At 38.4% G+C, this 25,589-nt stretch overlaps 1 protein-coding gene across 2 annotated transcripts in view; it reads left to right on the forward strand.

Annotated features, from left to right (window-relative positions):
* The first annotated feature begins 17,020 nt into the window (after nt 1–17,020).
* Nucleotides 17,021–25,589, forward strand: part of tpst1 (tyrosylprotein sulfotransferase 1) — a 43,567-nt gene continuing 34,998 nt past the window's right edge. For both annotated transcript variants that reach the window (XM_034113136.1, XM_034113137.1), the window contains exon 1: nt 17,021–17,213. The gene's annotated coding sequence lies outside the window, so the exon portion shown is untranslated. The remainder of the gene's footprint in view (nt 17,214–25,589) is intronic.

Here is a 25,589-nt window from a genome sequence, read left to right on the forward strand (position 1 = left end):
TCTTGGCCGTGTGTCGCACTGGAACACACCGCTTTACTTCAGCCGAGCACGTACGAACTGCGCATGCGTGAGTGGCAATAACTGTCCTTACCAGCAGGCGGTGGTAGTGTGTATTCGTCATTCAAAATAGGCAACAACCGGAAGAAAGAGAAGAAGAACAGACTGTGATATAAACAAACAGCAAATAGCGTGTGCGTCCCATTTTCACTCTCGTCCATCGAAAACATGTTTTAGAATATAAAAATACATGAATGATGAAATGAGCACATAAAGTGCAGACATGATATAAAATCACAGTTAATAGACCTGCATCTGATGATCGCAGTGTTCTGGCGGGTGTGTAGTTTATTGAGTCAGCAATGTAGTAATGTATGTAATGTAATAATGGCCACTTCTTGCTAAATTTACATTTCCATGTGATGCTTTTATCCGAGGCGACTCACAATAGGTAAATGAACAGCAGTAGACACTATCTCATTTACTTAGACACTGTACTTAAGGACAATGTTGAGGTACTTGAGACTAATCCTGCAACTTTATACTGACAAATAAACCGGACTTGACCAAAAAAATCACGGAGCTCTCAGCAGAGGACAGCCGGGGACGCTCCCGCCGATATCAGAGATGTCCCTGCTATGTGTGGGAGGTAAGAGAGGACATTTAAGGGCTATGTTTGATGTCTTTAAGTATCACCTGCTGGTGTTTAGCTGCTGTCCTGTGCCTTAAATCGTTTGTTTACGTCCCTCACTTCCGTTTCGCTTCTCATTTGCTAGCTGAACAGCTGATCAGAGTGGTTTCTTGGCCCGATAGCTTGTGTCCGACACCCGGCCGATTCAACATGTTGAATCGGCCGGGTGTCGACCGTGAAAGGCCAAATAAGGCGTGTCACGGCCGAGGGTTCGGGACACACCAAATTGACTTTGGGCGACAAGGAACGCGTTGTCGCCAGACAACCCAAGACGGCCGATATCGGCCTGGTGTGTCAGGGCCTTTACATAGTGGTGTCACTTTGTTTCAGAAGTAAACAAAGGAGTCCAATGGAAGCGTTTCAGACAGGTGGGGGGAGTGTTTGGGAGGGAACACAGGGATTTAAGTTTTGCAGACCATTTACATGCACTAAAACATATATATATATATATATATATAACACACTATAGGAAGGAAAACCCGAAAAAGCATAATAGGGCCTCAATCAAAAAATTATTTAAGTAACAAAAGTAAAAGTACTCATTTGGTCGAATGGCACGTGTTCATCACTTCAGTGTGGCACTTGGTAAAACTGGGTTTATTTGAATTACTTTATGATAATATACACAATGTAATGTATTAATATGTGAGTTCCCATGTGCTCTGTTGCAGTCTGGCAAAACTTGCTCACCAGCATAAGGAGATGCAAAGCATTATGGGTCAGTTCAGTTTTTCTATTAAGCTCTTGTTGCAGAGGTTTGTTCTAATCACGTAAAACATCTTGGCGTTTTTGTGCCCAGTCAGGCGGTGAAGTCAAACAATTGAATGTTTTTCTACAACACTAATGCTGTTGGTCTGAAGATGTTTCATTACTTGAGTTACACATCAGTGTTGCGTAATATTTCAACATGCTGACTCTTGTCTAGCTGCAGGGCAATGGAAACATTCACATGTTGCCAGACCCTTGTAATATTTAGGTCCTTGTTTCAACTTCCCCAAAGTAGCTTTTGAAACGTGTTTGCTAGTTAAGAGGAAGTGGAGAAAAAAAAGTCGGTACGCTCAGTTGTAAGTATGTCAACATTTAGCTGTGTCAGCACATATCCTGCTGGATTGTGCAGGATTGGAGCTCTGTGGGTTGTGATGGAGGGTGAGGGGAAAGTTTATTGAGGATGTAATGGAAATAACCTTTAATGGCATATTATCTGTAGGCACGTTCAAAAGATGCTCAGTAATAAAAAAGAAAAAAAGAACTTAGTCAGTCTTATATATATTTATTTTATTTATTCTTTTTTATTTGTCTATTTTTACAGGGACAGTGCACATTTCTGGACATTTCTGTAAATGAGTGAGCCAAGAGGCTATTTTTCACCTGATTCAAACAAAATATACATATTAAATGGCATAAAGACAGCTACAGGTTAAAGCAGTACAAGACAGTGGGCTGTACTGTGCAATAGATTGTTTTAGAGTGGACAGAGCTGATACCGTAAACATTTTTTTTCTAAATGGGTCTAATATACATTTGATGTGGCTTGTTTTCTAATTGTTGCTGGGATTAGGTGAAGTTGTTGTGCAGCCTTAACATAATTTGAAGATTGACTAAAATAGCTTTTTCTGAGCAGAATAATGCAATCTCGTGTGCAGTTGTCCCGGCAATAAACTGTCTGAGCGGAGGTGAAGTAAGGCTGTGTATAATCTTGTAAATTCAAAAATGATGCAAATATAAAAACATGAATGTGCCAAAACACATGCAAATGAAGAAACATCTTCACCAACTTGAATGCGCAACATTTAGAAAACATTCAACAACTTGACAAATAAGTACATGGTCTATTAAAAGCGTTGCACAAAAGAAACGCTGCAAATACAAAACACTGAAAGAAGCTCAAAACACTACTTTTTTTATTCCGTCTTTCCCCATTTAGTGTAAACTCAACACATCTTCTCTGTGTACCTGCTTTGGTAACTTTAACACAAGATCGTTTCCACTGTAAAACCTCAACACTTTACGAGGCACCACTTTTTCCAGCTCTACCTTCACTTATTATGTGAAAAACATCTGTGTTGATTCATAGGTTTCTAGATAAGAGGTTTATAGCGTAACATTAGGAGGCGTTTGCTCAGATTGTTACTTTTCCCTCAACCTATCCTAAGGGAGTCCATGTACGTAGACACGTTAGTTTAGCTGCTATAGGCTTAGACTGTCGGGGGACACCTTACTTCTTCCTTCTGTCTGTCTGTACCTGTGTACTCTCATGTTCCGAATAACCCAGCTTCCCCCAAATGTCTTTTTGGTGTCTATCTACGCCGGGATCCTGAGTCGTGGCTGATCCTGTTGCTGCGGTCCTGTGTCCTGGATCCTCTATCCTGAGTCCTGTATTTGAGTCCTGGACTTCGAGTCGTGGCTGAACCTGTCACTGTGGTCCTGCCTGACTCTCATCATACTACTTCCCTGATGGCTCCCACAGGATTGTTGACATCCCCGTGGATTCATCTTCTTATTATAGACACATGCATTTCCAAACATTTGGTCTACCTATGTTGTAAATGTATTATCTCTTCGATTTACACACGGCATCTATTGCACGTCTGCCCTTCCTGGGAGAGGGATCCCTCCTCTGTTGCTCTCCCTGAGGTTTCTCCCATTTTCTCCTTTAAACTGTGGGTTTTTCTTTGGAAGTTTTTCCTTGTACGATGTGAGGTTCTAAGGACAGAGGGTGTCGTATTGTCATACTGATATTCTGTACAAACTGTGAAGTCCACTGAGACAAATGTAACATTTGTGATATTGGGCTATATAAATAAACATTGGTTGATCATTGATTGATTGTTGAGACACACACACTTGCTGCACTCAAGAGTGCTAAGGTCTAGGGGAAATTGCCTGATTCAAGCATATAGACTAGAGGAACAAAGATGACTACATACTGTGTGTCAAGATGTTGCGATCATTCCAACATAAGTAGCTCTTGTGATATGTCAAATCGCTGTTCTCAGCCTTCTGCCTTTCTATTCTTGCACATAGAACTTCCTAATTCTCCTCAAAATACATGAATATAGCAAAAATGATTTTCTATTTCAAGGCTCTATTTGAGAACCTATGACTCAAATTCAGATGCTTAAAAATAAAAATATTCAACATTTCAATGATTTATCATTTATAATGATTGTGTACGGGAAACAGGTGTTGTATTTACCTATAACATTGAATGCATCATCACAAAGCATTTGACCAACCCAAGCTTAAGCAGGTCATGCAGTCACAGAAGTAATGTGAGGCAAATAATCAGATCTTAATACTTTGTTTATCTCAGGGGAAATTGGGTTTTGTGATAGTTGCTTCTTTTTAAAATGAAGAAAATGAAAGCTAAATAAGAAAATAGAATAGAAATATTTATACCCGCGCAATAAGTTAGAGGAAACAATTGCAGTAAAAAGTTAAAATAAATTATAAATAGAGATGTACTGTATGTACACTGTTTCCCATAAAGTTGTAATCATTTTATTCCTATTTCATTTTAAGTTTGGAAGAGATTGATCAATAAAGGTTTGAGAAGAGATACACTTTATCTATCAAGAATAAATCACATTGCCACAATCATTTCATGAGAAGAGGTACAACATATTACATTCCAACTTTAAGGGCAACAGTGTTTAGATATAAACATCAGGAGTTAAAGTAACAGTATCCAATATTATATACATTGAAATAGAATACAAATATTTTAGTAAACATGAGAAATTAAATTAAAAACATACCAATAAACGAAAGATATTAATATAAAAATATGAAAGTAACAATGTCCATTACCCAATTGAATAACAATTAAAGTAAAATTATGCACATTGTACTACAATAAATATTATGTATATAACACTATAAACTGTGGTGCAGGGCTATGACTCACTGATCAAAGTCTTATTTTTGTCAGGATGCCAGGACACAAAAAAAGGTAAAGACATCTTGAAATCAGTCCTCATGAGTGGACAGACATTACAGTAAGGTCAGTCTTGTCTGTGTAAAGTATTCCTATATCTTCCCTTTTGTTATAATCAGTTGGGTGTCTGCAGGTCTTTAACACTGGTTAAGTCTAAACATTTTACATCAAAGGACTACAGAACAAAATGTCCTATTAGCAGTAAAAAATCTCCACTTCCTCATCTGCAACGTCCACAGACCTAGCTATCAGTTACTGCAACGTCAACCCAAGACGTGATTAGCGGTGGCCATGTCAAACGTAATGAGCGCGTCTGGACGACATATTGGACTTTGTGAAGCCGTCTCCCCCACTCTGAAAGTCCACTTGGAGGCAGAATCTCTGACACGGCACAATCAGCAGGTCCTTATTGGAGGAGTCTATCGTCTTGATTGAGCTCAAGTTTCGCCAATGAGGCACCAGCCGAGGCCAGAGCTCTCTGGGGAATTAGCAAAGTGGGAAGGAAATACAATAAAATGTCAGGGCCAATTAAACTTTAAATGCATCAGGTCCGGCTCGCCCGTTGTTAGCTTATTTGCAGCAAAACGATTTTAGGAAAGTTGCTGCCACCCATTTTGCATAATGTGAAAATGCTGATGCTTGGTTCATCAGGCAGGACATACATGCTGGTGCAGCAGACTCCACCCAGAGCCATTACCGCCATTAATTCACCTCTGTGGAAGGAGCAAGACATGGGAAGGATGAGCGATGTTTTAATGGCATTGGCTCGATCCACCAACACACTTCATCACTCACATCAGCCATTAGCCATTACTGTACCATTTGAACGTTTCAACACATTAGTAATCATACAGGCACGTCATAAGTGACAGGCAAGATAAACAAACATTATTATGACTTGCTGGCTTTAATGACAGTGGATCAATGATTGGCCTGTGTGAACGCCGGCACTGTTGTTTGCTGATTGATTTTTGTTGCTGCCGGTCTGCTATAGTCCCAGTTTAATGATGCGGGAACAGACGTACTGATATTGGCAATGGTTAAATTATATACTTTATCAATTCTTTATACCAAACATTGCGGTTCACTGAGCAGGGCAACTGGACACCCATATCCACAAAGATATATGTATTCCTTTCAGAATGCACTTGTCTTAATCTACAGTTTATCATATGTCAGTTTTGTCTGGGCTTTTCCAAACATGTTACATAATCCTTTGCAAAACCCTTTTAGATTTCCTAAAGGATCTTTGGACAAACTCTGAATAAACCAAACTTTTTTTGTCTGGGTTTAAATGTGGTTGTTTTCATGTTTTAACTTTCCAAAGCAGACTGTGTTCTTGGAACGAATGATTCATAACACATCCTCCAACATCTTTGTTGTCTATTAAGGCAGGCCTTTCATTTTTCCCATACTTGGGGCAGCACAAGAAACTGTAAACACAACATTAACATGTGATACTGTATATAATCAGCTGATACATTCAAAATGATTAATCTGTTAGCACAAGGTTGCCTGTTTACATCTAACAGACATAGAATGATCACACATTTGGAGTTGTTTTTGTGTCTTCCACATTCACTCTCCTTTTGGCTCTATTTTGGTCTCCACCAAATGTCTCTTTAGCTTCTAAATGTTGCACTTTGTTTACCAAAGAGTTGCTTACAGAGGACAGAACAGTCAAAAGGTCACCTCACATTTTGATCATTTGTGTAAGGAATCAGTAAAACCGATGTAGTCTTTTTGAGAGCATAAACATACAGTATCCTCCACAGCGAATAAAATCAAGAAATAGACTAAAATAAATAATATAATACAATAAAAAAGCGCTATTGCAAACAAATAATAAGAAAAAAACCAGTGGGTCCACATTGACAACAACAATAAACAGTTAGGAAATGCCCAGAAGTAACAGAAACCATGTGTATTGTAAACAAATGTAATCTATTTGCCTTTAAAGATGTTCAATTAGTAACCTAATCTGAGTATCAAAATATAAAAGTAATGCAATCTGATGACTTTCCAATACTTTTGGATTACCTCAATATCAAATGCAATGCAAGTAAAAACAGAGAAATGAAATATAAATAATATGTTTTCTATTTAAGTGTATTATAAGACACAGAACAATGTGACCTCAGAAAAGAAGAAACCAAGATATTGAATATCATAATGTGGTTTAAATGATAGGATAGGCCTACAGAATAGTAGAGTAAGTAAATGCTTATTTAGTTTAATACATACATTTTTTTGTTTAAAAAAACAGGTGTTCACCAACTGCAATTGACAAGATATATTTAAAATAAAGAAGATTAAAAGTAGCGTAAATGAGAACCAAATACAATAAACAAGCAGTACATCTACCTACTGTATAATACATACACATTTCTATTTGAAAATGTACTGTAACATTGTAATCCTCCTTGTAATAAAATGTAACAGTAATCTGATAACATCATTTTTTTATTAACTTTAAGGGAATACAGTTACCTTGTTTTTGTATCCTGATGACGTAATCCGGTTATTTATAATCTGTTATTCCCCAAGCCTGGATGTAAGTGTCTTCACATTTGTGTTATTGTTACTTTGGACCTGGAAAAAGCAGGAGATATTGGCTCAGCAGTGATGGACTTTTCTCAGAATATGAACATACGCATTTTTATGATTTCCTGGCACTGGCTGGCCAATTCAGTTTTACTAACATTATAAATTAAACATCTCTATCAATCAAATTAATATCCTGCTTCTTGGAGTCCTCACTACTCAGCCAAGGGTGACTTTAGGTCAAACCATTCTTTCCACAACAGCACAAGAGGAGTATTTTGATTACATGCCACTGCATTCCTCAAAACCTCATCCTCACAAACACGCTTTTGAATCCTTTGAATCTTTAAATACAGCTAATATACTTTTGTGAATTAAAAATGACTTAAAAAAATTGATATAAAGACAAATGCTGTTCAAATATAGCTTCAAGCATTAGTGCCACTATAACTTAATCTCACATTCCCATTGCGTGCACTGCAGTGAGCAAAGGTCTGACTAGTGGTATATTTGACTTGTGTTATAATTGCTAGTGTTTTCCTCTAAGACTTGGAAGAGATTGACGGCCATGCAGCTTTACACCTCACCACAATACCCAAAGAACGACTGTTAACTGCCCGAACGGTAGCACGAGGACGTGATCTACATCTGCAAAGGGTTGGGCCGACCCTAATGTTTGTTGTCCTGCCAGCAGCCTCGGCAGTTAAAAAGCTTTCTGGAAGAAGCTTGATACCAAAGATGGAGGCAGAAAAGCTTATGTTTGACGTAGGGTTAATGTGTGACAGACACATTAAAGGAAATTGCACTCTTATCACACTCATTGCCAGTGAGAGGAGTATCACTACCATGGGCTGAAAGGCTAATGAGGGAAGCATTAAGGAGCTTTCTTCAGTGATGGCCTGTACTGAGAGGAGACTAGAAGCCTTTTGAACAGCATCAACTTAACAAGAAATGCAAGAAAGAAGCAGACTGACTTATGATCATGCATTTATTAATAAGACGTGCAGTACAGGATCATATAGCACCACAGCTATTGAACTCTTTAAAGCGATGCAAATTTACCTTAAAGGGGACCTATCATGCAAAATGCACTTTTGTACGTCTTTTATACATGAATATGTGTCCCCGGTGTTCCAGGGAACTCACCAAATGTCAGAAAACCCTCTCTATTTTCCTCCATACCCAAATCTCTAAAAAAGGGGCTGCAACGGATCTGATCAAAACTGATCCAGATTTGAACACTGTCCTGACGTCAGGACAGTGGCGCTACGGCTATTGGGCCAACTCCACCAATCAGGAGGAGACAGCCACGGCCATTGCCGTTCAAAAGCGCTGGAGACGCTGTAGTACATATGCCAGGCCTGTAGGTGGTGCTGTTCTCACTGAATCAGCCCTTGCAAAAACAGAGCTAAACATTTTCAAATTGAGCGAAATGAGGCATGGCTAAAATGCATGATCTGTTTGGTATTTTGAAAAAAGAAAAGTATAAATATGCCTTATATAGGTATGGTCCTACAGTATATTATTCAAATATAGCATGATAGGTCCACTTTAAGCCAACATGCACTATGATTATGTGAAGGCACCGAATTCTGCAAAGCTCCATGCAATTGAATGTGCCACAACGTCGCCAAATGATGGTATGACGTCATCGGGCACCTTGAAGCTACCTTTGGAGCAGGTGCTTGCTACTTTTATTTGAAAATAGTTCCCAAAATTGGACAGGTATTTTGTTTTCTTCCAATTTGTGCAGTAAATGGAGCCTTCCTTTCCCAAAAGATTGTTACCGGTGATGGGCAGGATTGCATATTGCAACTTTAAAATAAAAAAGGTTGTAGGAATGCATTATGGCGAGCAAAAAACTGAACAAACATCTACTTTCATCAATAATTGTGTGAATAAAACCATAAATATATTTTGGTATCAAAAGATACAGTAACTATGGTTTTGAGTCATACCCTTTTTGCATGACTCATTGCCAATATTACCAAGACACACAAGGCCAATAGAGCTAGCTAGCCCTAGCATTTGTATTAGCCACGCCCACTTTAGGGTACCTACTGTAGTCATTTCAATAACGGCTATTTAAGCTTTCATAATGGGAAGTTTATTTCCCTAAAAACCATTATCCTCTGATTTACAGACGTCTCTTTCTCAATGTCAGTCTATTGGAGAAAGTCCTTTAGGCCCATAGGCATTATGTGACAGATCCATTATTCCACAGTTGGGCATCTCCGTGGGATTGCCTATGAACTTAAAAATATCTTCTGTAAAATGTCTTCTATTTCAAACCATCACATTAAATCATGATGTAGTTATGAGGATTATTATCCTATTGGAATTTGGATTTACTTTTAAATAAGGCAATTAATTACAACATCATTAAATAACAGTATTCCACTACTTTGTGGTTGCAGTCTCTATTTCTAGGTGTCTTATAGTGTCTTTATTATTCTTTTTTTGTACATATAGTAAATAGTATGGAGTCCTTACATGAGTTCTGCTGATACTGTGGATGTAATCACTGTGGATCCTCTCTGGTTGGAGCTTTCCAACATCTTGCACATGGTGTCCATTCATTTCACAGCAGGTTTTTTTCTCTTCAGTTTGTATTAATTCTCATTTTGAAACAAGTTTTTGTGTCATATTGACACTGCAGCCCTGAAAGTACTCTTTTGCAATTCAATCAGGAGAAAACACATTTAGTAGTACTTCATTTCGTCAGGAAGACTTGCTTATTGAATAAAGATAAATACCTTTAAAAATATTGTATTTTATTTAATATTTCAATTATGTTCCCATAGTCAATACTTACTGTTTATTCAGTGCCTTGAATTTATCCCTTCATTTTTGCATATTTATTTACAAACTTGAGATTAGTGGTCTTGCTGTGACATATGACATGTCTGTATTTAAATACTGGGATACGGCTGGCTTAGATAAATATTGAGTCATTTTTCCATCACTCATCCGTGTCTTTTACTGTGGTCTCACACTTCTGCTGCACACCCCCCCAAACCCCCCTTTCACCATCTGCCCAAAGAACAGACAGACCCCTGACGATCGGCTTACTGTGGGATAAAACCTGAGCACACTCACAAGACTCACACTTAACCCAACAAGACAGCTTGTGTGTGTCTGTGTACAAGAACTAGTCCCACAAAAAGTAACACCATTTTTTATGTTGCCAGGGAAAAATTTGAACTGAAACAAATTAATATAACTAATACTGCTCTTGCAATTGAGTACTTTTAACTGCATATTGGTTGTTTAAACTTCACTCAAATACATGTTTACATCAGTTAAACGATGTAAATGTTTTCTTTTTGTATTGTTATGATTTCATCAAATTTATAGCTGTATTGAAAAACTGTCAAGCACTTAACATTGTTCAACTTAGAGAGAAATCTGGTAAATTATACATTAAATATGAACCAGAGCCAGCAGGAAGCTATCTATTAGGCTGTCTATAGTAAAATAATTTAGCTCAGCCAAGAAATAACTTAACGCTTTTGGATTTTGATTGTTTGATCAACAACGTATTACATTTTAATCAATCAAATGTACAAGTGATGTTTGATTTATTTGTTTCTGACTTTGGAGGCTTGCTGCTTCCTGGTGCCTCCAGTATTAATACTTTCAAGTCTTGGGTGAAGGTACGTTAGCGTAGACATAAGACAGAAAGCAAAGGTTCAACAGCTAGCCTGTCTTGGATCTGAAAAACTGAACTGTTGTATTTTGTCTAACAAACAAAGAAAATTACTTAAATTTAAGTGAGATTGATGTACTAGAATTTTTTTTTGCAACAAACAGTGTGTCAGCCTCTTTGACGGCAAACATATTGGCTTGTTATAGTAGGAAAGGCACGGGTAAGTGTTTCTAATAACCTTACCAATGGCTCTGCAAGTCGCAACAATAAACCAGCATGCACAATACCAGGAGCCTTAATTTAATCAAGCCATCATTAATCCAAGTCTTGGACTAGCGTTTTTTCTGTAGTCCTAGTAAAAAAAAGGTCTATCCGGAAGTCTTCCTAACAAAGTGTTGTTACCAGAATTGGTGCAATTCTGTAGAGAGACCAAAACCACGCAAACTATCACCAGAGACGTTGAACAGTATACCTAAAATAAATGTCCTTGTTCATGTTGGGACTTTTTAGCGTACACTAGAGGGGAATAACGAACACCAGTGTGATTTTGGTGAGACTATGACCATCCCAGCTGAAGTTACAGAGGGGGTGCCAAATCCGGCAGCCATAGCACTAGCTCTGCCAGAGTTATAAAGCCCTCTTAAAACAAACACTAAACATTATTCAAATAAGACAGCTATAACGGTAGTTAAAAGGTTAGTGTATATTTTTTAACTGTGGACAGAGACAAGCTAGCTGTTTAGACTGTTTAATGTCTTCATGCTAAACTAGGCTAGCTTGAAGACATAAAACAGCTAAGCTAATAAGCTAAGCTAATCAGTACATTTCCCAAAATAGACTTGCTTACTTGAGCAGTGGGCTGTTAAAAAACACATGTGACCCTTGAATAATGTTTGTTGGCTATCTTTCATACTGGAAATCATTCCAGCTTGTAATCCTCAAGCAAATCCCACCTGTTGCTTAATGCTTCTATTCTCATCCTCCATGGTCCCTTGGAAGGCGAACAGCATGGCGACATTGACTGCCTTCGTCTTTGTATTTCATGCATGCCACTTCACCTTGTCAGACTTTCAATAGTTGGGAATCTAGGCCAAGAGCTCCTTGTCTCTTTTTCTGGCATCCTTTGCTGGCAGGGGTTGAAAAGCTGTTGACTAATCAGCACAGATGCACTGCTGCTAATTGGGAAGCAGCCGGAGGGAGCTGCCCGTTCAGGACAGAAAGGCCTTGGGCTCGGAAGGACTTTTGACATGCAACGATGGTCAAACAGCCCTGACTGTACATTGCATGATTTCCTTATTTACATTGTCCCTATTTGATTCATGTCAAGTTGACGTATATAGATAGGATATTGCCTTTTTTCATGTGCTAAAGAAAAAGGGTGAAATTGTGACCCAGCCAGCTAAATGTGAAATTAGCTCAGAAATGTCTACATTTTTAGGGAGAAGTGAAACCATCAGCAGAATATGATATATGTTTGGCATCAGAAGAAGTAGATAAAGATAGATTTTACAAACATTACCTCAAACAAACATTACTATATGAGAGGCAGCCTAAAGACTCACTCTTTCTGCTACAACTATACATCATATATATAAGTACCGGAGCACACCTATGACTCGTGTTATAGTCACGAAATCTATTTAATCTATTGATTCGTGTTCACCAACACGATTTTTGCATTTTTTTCGTGTCACACAGAACGATTTTAAAAGCAATGTATTTATATTGGTAGTATATTTCGTGCCTGCACCACTTATTTTTGTCCGGTCGGGTCTTGGAAGACCAGAAGCTGTGTGGTTCATAAAAACATGTTCTTACTCAATATCTTACCCTATGCCTAACCCTATCCCTTTTATTTTAAATTGTATAATGTCAGAGTTTTTTTGCTGTCCGCGAGGAAAATAAATGGCTCAGAGCCTCAGAATACTGAAATCTGTATTTTTGTTTTTTTGTTTTCCTTCTAATTTGTTATTATTTGGTGCAGGCACGAAACATACTACCAATAGAAATACATTGCTTCTAAAATCGTTCTGTGTCAGAATACTGAAATCTGTATTTTTTTTATCTCTTTTTCCTTCAAATTTGTTATTATTTACATCGCTTTAAAAATCGTTCTGTGTGACACGAAAAAAATGCGGAAATCGTGTTGGTGAACACGAATCAATAGATTAATTTCGTGACTATAACACGAAATGCCGTGAGACTGTGTTGGCATGCATGCACGTGCGTGGTTGTGGCATGACCACCAAAACAGAAACATATGGACATAGGTATAAGAAAAGTGTGCTAATGTATTTAGTTTCCTATCCATGTGAACATGTTTTAAGTGGGGGGTGGACCTAACGTCCTCTAGGGGGGTCCGGGGGCATGCTCCCCCGGGGAAGATTATTTTTTTTATATTGAAGTTAAATGTAACAATCTGGTGCACTTTGAGAGCAACATGAAGAGGTCTATGGATACCTCTCTCAACACCCATATGAAACAGAACTGTAAACAGATTTTCTTTTTCTTTATGGATATTTTACAAATCACTCCCCTTTTAAACTGTATTCTTGTTTTACTGTTCGATAGTATTTCATACCTGTGTTTCATTTATTCTCTTATTTTTTATAACAATCAAATTAAGCAGCTACTATGGGGACCAGCATCATAACACATGATTACATTTGGGCTCATTGGGTCCACAAGAGTCTTTTCGATAGTCTATTCATGAAATACTGTTAAGGGACCCAGACATAACACATATATACAACATGCAGAAAACTCCATTGTTTTTGCCCAAAACTGTGACAGTTAATTTAAAGTCTGCATGTCTGGAAAAAGGAGATGTGTGGGTATTTTACTAAACCAATTTTCATTCAGGTACCATGAGGTGAGAGGTCAAGGGTACCCTGTGAACATGGACTAACCTGAGATTGTTATATTGCAAACACTACATGGTTTATGTCAATTGATTTTGTAGGTTTTCTGAGTTTTTACATCATATCCGCATCACTCCAGCTTTGAAACTGAGCTTGCTACAGCCTTGTAAAGACAGTAAAGGGGATCCCACAGGATTCACAGTAAAAGGCTTATCAGATGCCAAACAACTGCAAAGATGTATTGCCATCATGTAAAAGGATTTTATAACTCAAGTTGATATTATCTTTCATAAGTATGACATCCAGGCAAACTCTACACAAAGTCATCTTTAGTTTGTCACTTATTTTACTACAACAAATCATAGTTTTAAACATTTGCTCATGAGTAGTAGTGAAGCTACAATGCTTTTGAGATCTGAACGTGAGCTGCAGACAGCTCAAGAAGGGACACAGGGGCAGATGATACCCCTGATTCCAGAGGAATGGCAGCATCAAAGGCTTTGTGTGTCTGTGAAGGAGCTTCTCCCACTGTTCAACCTCACAGTGGTGTTTTTCCAGAGGACTTTTAGTAATCCATATCGGGAAAGGAAACTTTGCGTTGAATTTGGACTTAATCTAAAAAAAAAAAGTATTTTACGGGTCATATAAATCAAACACGTCTTTGCTACATATGGACTAATTAGATACACAACTTTTAATGAACCCAGCGAAAGTTAGTTAATTTAACATAAATGGTTCCTATTATCAGCTTTGATGAAGGAACATCTGATGGTTTTAAGGTGTTTATCTGTGGTGAATGTGTGGGAACAGAATGGTTAACTTGCAGTCAACTTGGTTTAATCACACAGTAACAGAGAAAAAACAAGACACATTTGTCTTACATTTAGAGAAGTGCTGTGTTTCATGCTTTTTGTTGGCATGTCTCTGCAAAGGGAAAACTGGACTGCTGAACAGCAAACACTGACAAACACACACTCAAGGTGACTCCAGTAAATTACTCAATCAAGGCCATACATCTTTCTAGAAAGAACTCTTCCTCTGGTTTTAAACTACCAACTTCATCCTATCCAAACCATATCAGAAAATTGGACTAGCCTCATGTCACGGCTGAATATAACTGACATAGCTACGAACTAAAAAATCATGCATTTGAGAAGAACATTTAGATTTATTTCAGGCATTGAAAAGTTGGGTTGGTTTGGGTATAGCTGTGACTCTGACTATAAATATTAATAAGTAGTTTGCGATTTATTGGAATATTTAAGAATGACATAAAGGTTCTACATAATGTCAACTTTGCTAGGATAAAAGTATTCTTAACTCATTTCTTTTAACATACAAATACGGAATGGATATACATATTACAACCTGCCTATGGGAAAAATATATATTTAGACAAGATAGAAGTGACACAAGTGTTTTCCTTTTAACTAGGCTAATATTTAAGTTAACTTTATTTCAATACAACACACCGAAAGCACACCCAGAATATTTGCAGGATGCAAAATCTGACTCTGGGTTTATTTGCAAAAATAAAAAATAAAAGCACAGTTGGACTTTTCTTTTATTAAATTAGATTTGTATTAATGGGCCAGCTTCCCTTTATTTTGCATTGCACAGTGTACTTAACTTTAATATCTTTAACTAGCTACAAATGATGTGGCTAATCCTGGTCATTCAAACTTTTTCTGCTCTAAAAACTATTTCTTACCTCAACACCTTGGCCTGTGTACCTCCTCCCAGAGGAGATAGGCATTGTTAGACCACACATTTCCTCCCATTTTCCAATGACCCCCATCCGTTCTCACACTGCAGCAGACCCTTGAGTCAAAGTCTCCAGGGGGTGCATTGTGGCAGCAGCTATATTTGCCCTCATCTACCTCAACAGCCTTCCAATGGATGAGGGGGAATGTTGGATTAAGGTGAAGAAATCAGCAGTGGTATATAAACGGTCTGATTACCACATCTCAAAGGAATGCTGTCACTGTGCATTGTTTCTGCTGTAAATGAGTCTCATGGGAAATATTAGTGTTGGCCAAACCACATCTGTTCATAGCACTAGATTTTGTTGCAATCAACACTATGTGATACTGAGCATCTTATTGAGTGGCCTAGAGGTGTCAACTGTCCATTGATTGTCTAAGTATTTGTTGCAGATCGATCAATAAATGTTGAAATATAATGTATCCAGTCATCTGATATGATGCAGTCGTGCTAGACTGTGTTTTTTTTGTTGCTCTATCACTATAATCTTTTGAATAATGTTATACAGTATATAAAGGTGGTTTTAAATCAAACAATTTAAGGATGGATAAAAAGTGCTGTTATGTTTAAAATGCTACTCTGACAGAATGAATTGGGAGGAAAACGCTATTCATTTTTGGGGAACAAAACAGTCTACTGTAAATACGCTGAATTTCTGAAGTTAATTTGAAAATGGAAGTATCAGTATCAGCCGTTTAAATGCCACATTGTCCACACTCTATGTGCTCTCAGTTTTCTCTGTCTGCTCATATCAGTTAACATGCACTTTTGAACTCCGAACGCTAGAGATGTTGAGTGCTGAGTCTCTGCTGACCGTTCACTGTGACTGAAACCAGAGCGTCCACCATAATGGCATCATTGATCTCTGGACATCTCTTCTCTGTCGCTGCTTTCAAAGCTTCCACTGCCATGAGAAATATTTTTCCGAAGGAGAATTGCAAGCTTTATCTTGGTGAGAGGCTTGATCTGCCCTCCCTTACTCTCAGAGGCCCGAAGTGCTTTTAGTCCCGCTGCCTCAGTCTTTCTCTGACCTTCAGGCACAGATAATGTGGTGGCTTGGCTTTTGTCTCCTTTATGGGACACAGCAGCTGCTTCACTTACCAATATGAAGTAAAAGGGACCTGTTTAGATTTGTATATGGTCTCCTATGTGCTACTCTCCATCTTCAAAAGCATCTATTAAGGCTAATTTCAGAATGGCCAAAATCTAATTATTTAGTTTATATCACGTGGCTAGAGAAATGTAGGCCAATGAAATGTATATAGGAAGCAGACAAGGTCACATTTGCTAGTGGGTACTTACTTAGGCTGCTATATGCTGAAAAGAGAAAGCATACTGTTGCTTTAGATAATAACTCAGGTGTTTAGGATATTTTAAATTAATTTAAGTGATTATTTGTTTTATACTAATCATACCCTTCAGGCTGGAGGTCTGAACCTGAAATAAAATTCGTTGTGAATGTACTGTGCTTTTAAATCTAAGGTAGTCCCGCCCCACAGCGTTTGACCAATCAGCAGCTCTGACACACAACCCGACTCTGAATTGTGGACTAATCACAGCTCGTCTGTCAACAGCAGTGGAGCAGTGCCGCTGTAGCAGTCTGGTTGATATCAGCCGTATCACAGCCAGTCTACCGTGCGACTGACACGGTCTGCGTACACATAAAATGCCCGGAAAGTGACTCAAGAGGACGGCAGGACTGGCACTGGATTCCGTGAAGGTTTTCTGACCGACGGACCCAAGTCTCCTGCACCGTATCCGCAGCATTGGGTAGGTTGTTGGCGCTGTGGTGCTGTTGCAATGTCCCTTTCCTATCCTTTCCTTTAGCCCAGGAGCTGCGACAATTAAACGCACATTTTTGGCAATGGGGTTTGTATAACCATAATACGTCGTTTTCTTAGCCTTAACATAGCTACTTTTCTTCTTCAATGTTGGTTACATAAGTGATAGTGTTTGGAATGTTGGTATCACGATTGGAAAATGACCCTGGCTGATAAAATCACATACACATTAAGAGCGTGTCAAACCAATGCGTTTAGCCGGGATGTGTGTTGACAGATAGCACCGTTGCATGACCGGGACACGTCTGTATCACAAATCTGCTTTCGTTTTCGACAAATGTAGTTAGGTTACACACCTTGAAGACCACCGAAAACATTTTACAAGAGGCAACTCTCAACTGGCCCCACGGCTGGGCCATCAGACAGTGCGTTTTACAATTGAACTTAAAACATGTCCTCTGTGCTATTCCTTCTACCCTTTCCATCCAACATTAACACTGCTGGGTGGGGGGAAGAAGGCTTTGGAGGATAACTAAAGTTCACATTCGATGTAGACATTGTAGCTCAGTGGGGAAGATTGCAGAGGTGGAAGAAGTACTCAGATATTGTACTTAATTAAAAGTAGAAATACCAAAGTGTAGTAATGCTCTGTTACAAGTAAAAGTCCTATATTCAAAATGTTACTCAAATAAAAGTACAAAAGTACTGGCGTCTATATATAGTTAAAGTGCTCATTATGCAGATTGGCCTATTTCAGAATAATATATATTATATGTTTTCATTAAAATTATTGATACATTAAAGTGTTATCAAAGCTGGTAAAGGTGCAGCTAGTTTTAATGACTTTGTATACTGCAGGGTAGCTTGTGCATTTACTCCAGATTTAACTAAAGTCTAATATAAGTGTTGTTTGTATTTCACATCATTGATTCAAATCTGTGAAGTAACTAAAGGTATTAAATACATGTAGTAGAGTAAAGGTACACCATTTACCACTGAATTGTAGTAGAGTAGAAGTACAAAGTAGCGGAAAATGGAAATACTCAAGTAAAGTAAAGGTCCCTCAAAATTGTACTTAACTACAGTACTTGAGTAAATGGTTACTTTACACCACTGTTTGAAGGATACGTGAAGTTCAGATTTGATGTAGATGTAGCCTCAGTGGTGTAGATTGTTTTGAGGTTACGATACATGAATAGATAATGGAATGTGTTCGCTTATACTTGTTTTGGCCTGTGAGTGCAGCAAAGGTTGGAAAAATTGACCCCGCCTCAGTTAATCACATTGGTCAAGCTTGTGCATAGCAACCATGTAACAGTATGATCCTCAAATAATGGAAACTTAGTCATTTTCTTGCCTAGGTCCTTTCAGATGCCTAACAAATGTATCCTGTTGTGGACAAGAGAGCTATGGATAAACTGAAAATTCACATTTAGACTTTTCCATCTTTTTAAGAATGCAGTGTTGATGTTTACCACTGCTGTGTCCCAGACTGCTGAGGGAAACAGTTATCGAAGATGTCGGAAATTCAAGAAAATAAAGGACATTCTTAGCTCATCTGGCAGGGAAATTGTTCCGGGGATTAACAAGGATGCACTTTTTTAAAGCAGTCTATAAAGGCTAAAAGATAGAATTCCAGTGGCCGGCGAGGGGCATAGAGTGCCAGTGTCTCGGTGTCGTGGAGCACATCTGCTGCGTGCAGGTGGTCTGGACTCGGATGAATTCAGAGCATTTCTCAGAGCTGGCTGCTCTCACTTGGTCGGCTTTCACAGCTGCAGAGCTGGATCAGTTGGGCTTTATCTCACTTATACTCTCATTTCCTTGTCTCAGAAGAACACCCACTGCCGCATCACAATTATTACATTCAGTCAAGCAGCTGTCTGACTGCTGAGCACAGCCAAGTTTCAACTGCAGACCAGGGCCCGTATTTATGAAGTTCCTCAAAAAAGCGCTTGCTTCTCAAGGACTTACTGACGTAGGGGCCCACATAAAGTGGTGCGGTGATGATGTGGTGTTGTAGGTCGACCCGGAAGTGAGCATCTCAAGGGCTCCCTCGACAAAAATAAATGGGATTTTTCATTGGATTTTGGAATATCGCAGAAAGAAAGCACACATATTTATGGTACTTCCACATTTGATTTTGCAGGACAATCTTCATTATTACACGACTTTATGATTTATAAAGCGTAAATGCAATCACCAGTAGTAAAAAGCTAATGTTAAGCTAGAAAGGAACTGCATCTACATCAAATCCATCACATGTCTTAATGTCACAACTGCTAAGATAAAGGCAGACTTGTGTTTGGCATGATGACGTTTAGTAATCTTATTAAGATCCTCGTTAGAAACAGCCATTTTTAAGACTCATAGAAGCTTCTGACATTCACGAATTAGGTAATTACTGATATATTTATGTTGTAGCACAAAACATGAACACCTCTTAAGCGTATCTTAACTATAGATCTTATTATAAAGACGTTCAAAAAACCATTGACTTCGAGACGAGGTAACCGGAAGTGGTTGAATGCTCTATCATTTCAGGGTTTTATGACTCATTAGTGCACAGCTTGTTTTCATTGTGAAACACATATTGATGGATCGCAGTTTGTTGACTCATCCTGAGTGAGTACAGACCCTCATTTTTGTTTATCTAGTTGTCTGCGCCTTCAAAGTTTACAGCTGACATGTCACTCTATGTATTTCTTTAACGCCTTTCATAGCGTTGGCATTTTGTGTGAGTTAAAGCTTCCAAACACTTGGGAAGTAGCATCATATGAAATTTATGGGAAACTATAAAACTTGGGTCTTTCAGAGAGGTGTCCCGGAACAATTGAGCTTTCGCAATAAGTTTGGCGACCACCCACACATTGCTCAGGTTTCCCCAGTGACCTGCTGTATTTCAGTGAGAAATGAATGGACCTATTATTGTATGTGTTGTATGGCTGCATGCACAGTTTGATACAGCAACACACTATCTGTGACTCTATAACCAGCAAAGGCTTTTAATCACTTTTAAAATTACATAAAAGGTTAATTAGCTATCAGCATTGTTGTCATTACATTTCCTGTTGATGCACTAATCAATGTAGGCTTATTAGGATGAATCACCACAACATTCAGCAGGCTAGTTTCTTGTTGAGGGAAAATAATGCCAACACGATAAAAGCATGGATCACATGCCCTAGTGGAGTCTGACCCCTCACATTTAGATATGTCGATGAAACTATTTATTGATTAGTTGATTGTCAGAAATGTTTAACGTTAATCAATGAGTGTACGTCATTTTCAAGGCAAAAGTGCTAAATTCTGGTTGCAGCTTATTCAAAGTGATGCCAAGAGATGTTTCTGTTTTTTCACATCAGTTTCATGTCATTGTAAAATACTCTTGGTTAAACAGATTACAGGTTATGATATATTTTTTCTACAAGTCACAAGTTGCCGCCAAGTAGGCGGAGATGGAATAATAATACTTGAAGTGTGCCGTTCCTGCTTTGATTTCGATGATCAACATTTAAATGTAATATTGATAAAAAAAAGTTACTATCACCCGATTTGTAATGGTTACCCATTTTTTTTTTTTTTTATATATAAAAAAAAGTCAGCCTAAAAAAAAATCCTGTTCACAAGGGTACATTGGACCAACACAATTTAGCATCGTAAATGTACATTTTAATTTTTTTAAATTATAATATCATTATTGTGGCATTAAGTTTTTTCCAGTAAATTTGATAAAATACAAACAAGTAGAAGCTCTGTAATAATTAATAAAAAGCAATCATTTACTTAGCTAAATATTATAGTATCATACCACTGTCACATGAAATCTATAAAAATCATGCTGCTTACCACTTTGAAAAGCACGTCATAGTGTCAAGCTTGTTTATTTAAGTAGTCTATTGAATAGTATCACATCTGCTTTTATGAATTCTGGATATTTTTGTTGCCAATCTTCACTGACTATTACTGCATCACCACACAACAATAACATATTTGAAAGGATCACAAACATAATTTAGCATTTTCATGCACTACCTATCTCAAGCTATTGAATTGATAATCATAGTAAAATTAGAGGAATCATTGTCTCCCTCGACAATTGAAGAATGCAGTATGATTTCGAATAATCAGCAGTGAAATATGAAGTATTTATTGTTAATACTGTAGTTTAAAAACGGTCTCCAGGGCAACACTCCTACACTGACATCCCTGGCAGCCGTGTGTCTCACTGCCTTACAAATTGTATTCATACAAATTGACTAAAGGCTGCCCACACAGTACACAGACCCCCCCCCCCCCCTTTACACACTGACACACTGCCTATTCATTTGCAGACTTACTCCACCGTGTTTTTTTCAGCCAGTCACTTTACTGATTAGGGATTTATCATCTGCTGTTTATGGCCTCTGCATTGTGGTTGTGAGAGTACATCTGCTGGGTTCTCAGCTGCAGCACCAAGGAACAGTTGATTTACCTAAGTGTTGCATTGCTTGAATATGGGATAGTGAAACCAGGGTATTGTGATGCTGCATGTAGGCACAACTGCTGTGGTTTGAAGTGCAATCACTTCCTGTGTGAAAAGCAGTAAGACTGTCTACCATTTTTCGGGCTCAGGATATTCGGTCCGAATCAGCAGCGGATATTCGACCCGCGCGCGGGGGGGGGGGGGGTGCGCTTAGTAATCAGCAGCGAACCGCTTCAACACGTGTGTTTCGGTTTATTCACGGCATTCATTTTGTTATTCTACAGTATTGTTGTTTTATAGTTATTTGTTAATGTATATAACCCAATTTGTGTTCTTTGAAATTGAAAAGGAGGCCCGAAGAGGCACAAGCTCTTACGTTGATATTGGAGATTTCAATAAATTCAATTTGGCAGCCGCAGTGCACAAAACAAACAAAAAAAAAACAATGAATATCCGAATAACGAAATTGAAACCCGAATAGTACTCCAACGAACGAATATTCGGATATTCGGCTACAGCCCTACCAATTTGTAGTTTTTGGAGTGGAGGAGTGAAGATTACCCAATTCCCTATAGGGGAAGCTGGATAAGATATTGCACATCAGCAACCTTGCAAAAAATCAACTCCTGGAACTTCACATATAGATAATTGCAAATGTGTTTCAAAAATGTAACATTTCTTATATTTTCATAACGTGTTGTTCCATCACGGGCCTCAAGAACAGCTTCAGTCCTTATTGTCGCAGATTCTCCAAGTATTTGAAACTATTGGAAGATAACCAGTATTTTTGGGAATATATTGCCTTATTTGCTGTCTAGATGATGGCGATGAAGAACACTGTTCAAAAGCCCCCTCCCCCTAGTCTCAAAAGTCGTTTTGCATTTTATGTAAATAGAAATAAAAACATTCGATGATCTTTAGCGCCCAGTTTATTTATTTATAAATGAACACCTGTGTGGGGAGTATACATACTGTAGATAACTGTTGAGCTGATAATGAATATGATCTTGGTGGGACTACTTATCTGTTCCGGTTGGAATGGGGCCAGTTGGTGCACAGCTAGAAGATAACATGATATAATGTGTTGTATATTTAAGAATCTAGTCTGAAGTCTTCAGATTCGGTCACTGCCAGTCTTTAGATTCGGTCACTGCCAGTCTTTAACATAAACATTTCTTTAAACATGTTTGATATTCACGACTGGCCAAAGAGAGACGTAGTGGTAAATAAATAGCTTTACCTGAAGTTGGCTTAGATTTACAAAGTAAATGACCTTCGGTAGCCTATATATATTACACGCCTCTCCATAAGATATTGCCCACACTTGTTTTTTCCTCCTTTTTTGGCCTTTTCAGCACAAGGGTCACTGCATGTCAGCAGTGCAAGACGCTGGTTGTTGTCCTTGTGTTAGTACAGTAATATGTGACCGTTCAGTTGTCGTTCTTGCAGGATTTGACACAGTTGCACATGGGATGGCTTTGAAACTTTAAACTATACAACTTTATCAAGTACTGACATTTCAACCAAACTCAGAAACCCACTGCTGTTCCTTTCTTTTTTTTAATGGAACTGCCTCTAATGTAATGTCAGAGTTCAGTATAAATCATGTTCTCCCACACTCTGGAGCAAAGATTGAGTTTTATTTGGATTATTTACACCCTGCAATATAAAAAGGGGTTTTCTTGTCATAGTACAGAGCAGGGATTTCCTTTTATGGTTCCTCTGAACGAGGTAATCTCTTGTGCAAATCATAATAAAGCAGCCACTCCCTGTCTTATTCGAGTCTTTATCCCTTTCTCATCCTATGCCGGTTTTTTAATGGGTGAGTGTGATATTTTATGTGGAAAAAGGGAGGCAGGCATAACATTACATCCAAAACACCTCATTCATTTGGTTCTGTGAAAATAATACAACTCGGTAATCAAACCGATGTTAAAGGGGATGACTCTTGCCTGAGGGCAGAGTTTCTCCTGTCTAAATAATGTCAGATTGTCTCAGCTGTAATTGCACACCATCCATTGCGAACACGCTGACTAGGTCCCTGCAGGTCGTAAACACTGTGACAGGTGTGTAAGCAAATGACATCCCTCGGGAACCAAAGGTTGACTCAAGGTTTGTACAAATAATGGGGGAGGCAATGCGGGAGGAGGATGTCTGTGTGTTCCCTCATCCCCTAGTTTATTTGCTTTCTAACCCGTCAGATGATGCATGCATGCAGAGGTAACTGTAGCCGTGTATTAAGAAGCAGACAGTCATTCTTTGGGATTATTTAGCACACACCGGCCGAATCAAGACTTTACTCCGACTGGAGTTAGTGTGTCTTGCCTTGGGAAGGACATCTCTTCTTCCTGTCATACTGGAGGTTGATTAGGTTTTTACATAGCATGTGATTTATGACAGGGTAAAGGCCACAGTCCTTCTATGTGTTCTTGCAGTTGTGTGTAAGTTCAGGAATGTACCAGAACAAAGATTTCATATATAAGTGGGGCACTTATCAGTAAGAGGATGACAGGAGATTTTCAAGCTGTGATGACTTCTGTTTTTCTTATAACAACTATTCGTTATTTTTATTTAATATTTTATTTTAAAAGCCTCATTGCTTTTTAAATACTCTTTAACAGTGCGAATGCAGATATTTTTGAATTGAAGCTACATTTACAGGTGCTTTGGTGATAGTCAGTATGTAACGGTTCTTATATTATGTAAACTGTTCCTTCAATTCACATGGGTTCAGTTGTAGCAATAATGTTATTTCAATATGAAAACAAGGCACAAATGTCATTGAGCACCAGAAACAAGGCCAATCCAGTATCATCAGTTATCATTTGGAGCAACTGTCTTAGACTTGCCACTTTTCTGCACCATCTTTAGTCAATGAGAGGAGCAGCATCAGCATGTTAAGCTGGAGCAAGCCCCCAGGAAGTACAGTAGGCCGGGTGTTGAAGCAAACCTTCGTAGTTACCAAACAGTGGTCCAAAAATACTTTTTCATTGACTTGCATTGGCAAACAGATGTCTATTAATCAGCAAATACTTGTTTCAGCTTAATCAACTAACAAGTACAAACACTTGAACAGCCCTTATTTAAATCATTGGGTCCTTAAAGTTGTTAAAATATTCTAAAAGCTGAATCTAGAGTTACCTTCCCTCTCGAATCATATATCTGAGCTGAGATCAGCTATGACGCTGCGGATTGGAGGCAGAGTTCAAGGAAAACGCAAATGCACATGCTCTACCGGCCCAATCGGTGAAAGATCCCTTCAGGATCTGTGTTTTTTTTGTTCTAGAAAGTCAGGCCATCTTTGCTTCTTGTGCCACTGAGCAACTCTCATAGAAATGATCGCGGCCCCCACCTCCAACGCTGTACCAAGTTTCTTTATGAGAGATGTTGCTGCTGCTGATGCGTCCCATCTTCAAGCAAAGAAACAATTGACACTCCATAGTTAAGCTGCTCATTCCTGCTAAATTTTTTCAAGTGAGTCGCAAGCTAACTTGAGGTGCAGGAAGAGTTAAAGTTGGCTGATGATGATACAACTATTTTATAGCGGATGAATCGATACAACATTAGAAGACCTGCAACATCCCTTATCATATTAATGACTACACTATAAAATATAATCTGGAACATATATCAAAGCTAAGCCTTATCCGCATGTCCGCCAGCCTCGTTACAGATAAAAACACACCATGCTGCTGGTAGTGAAAGATATAATCTTTAAAAAGGATTATGTCTTCCATCTTCAGCCATGTAATGTGAGGGTGAAAGAAGAGTACTGAAACATTTGGACTATTATGAATCCCTCTTCCTTTCTATAAGAGGTGATACAGGCAAGTAAATACTCTGATCAGCTTTTTAAGACAGCGTAAGGCAGCGTTTCCGCCAGGGGGCGTCTTGCCGTCATTT

Source organism: Trematomus bernacchii, unplaced genomic scaffold (assembly GCF_902827165.1).
Source record: "Trematomus bernacchii unplaced genomic scaffold, fTreBer1.1, whole genome shotgun sequence".
Classification (NCBI taxonomy): domain Eukaryota; kingdom Metazoa; phylum Chordata; class Actinopteri; order Perciformes; family Nototheniidae; genus Trematomus; species Trematomus bernacchii.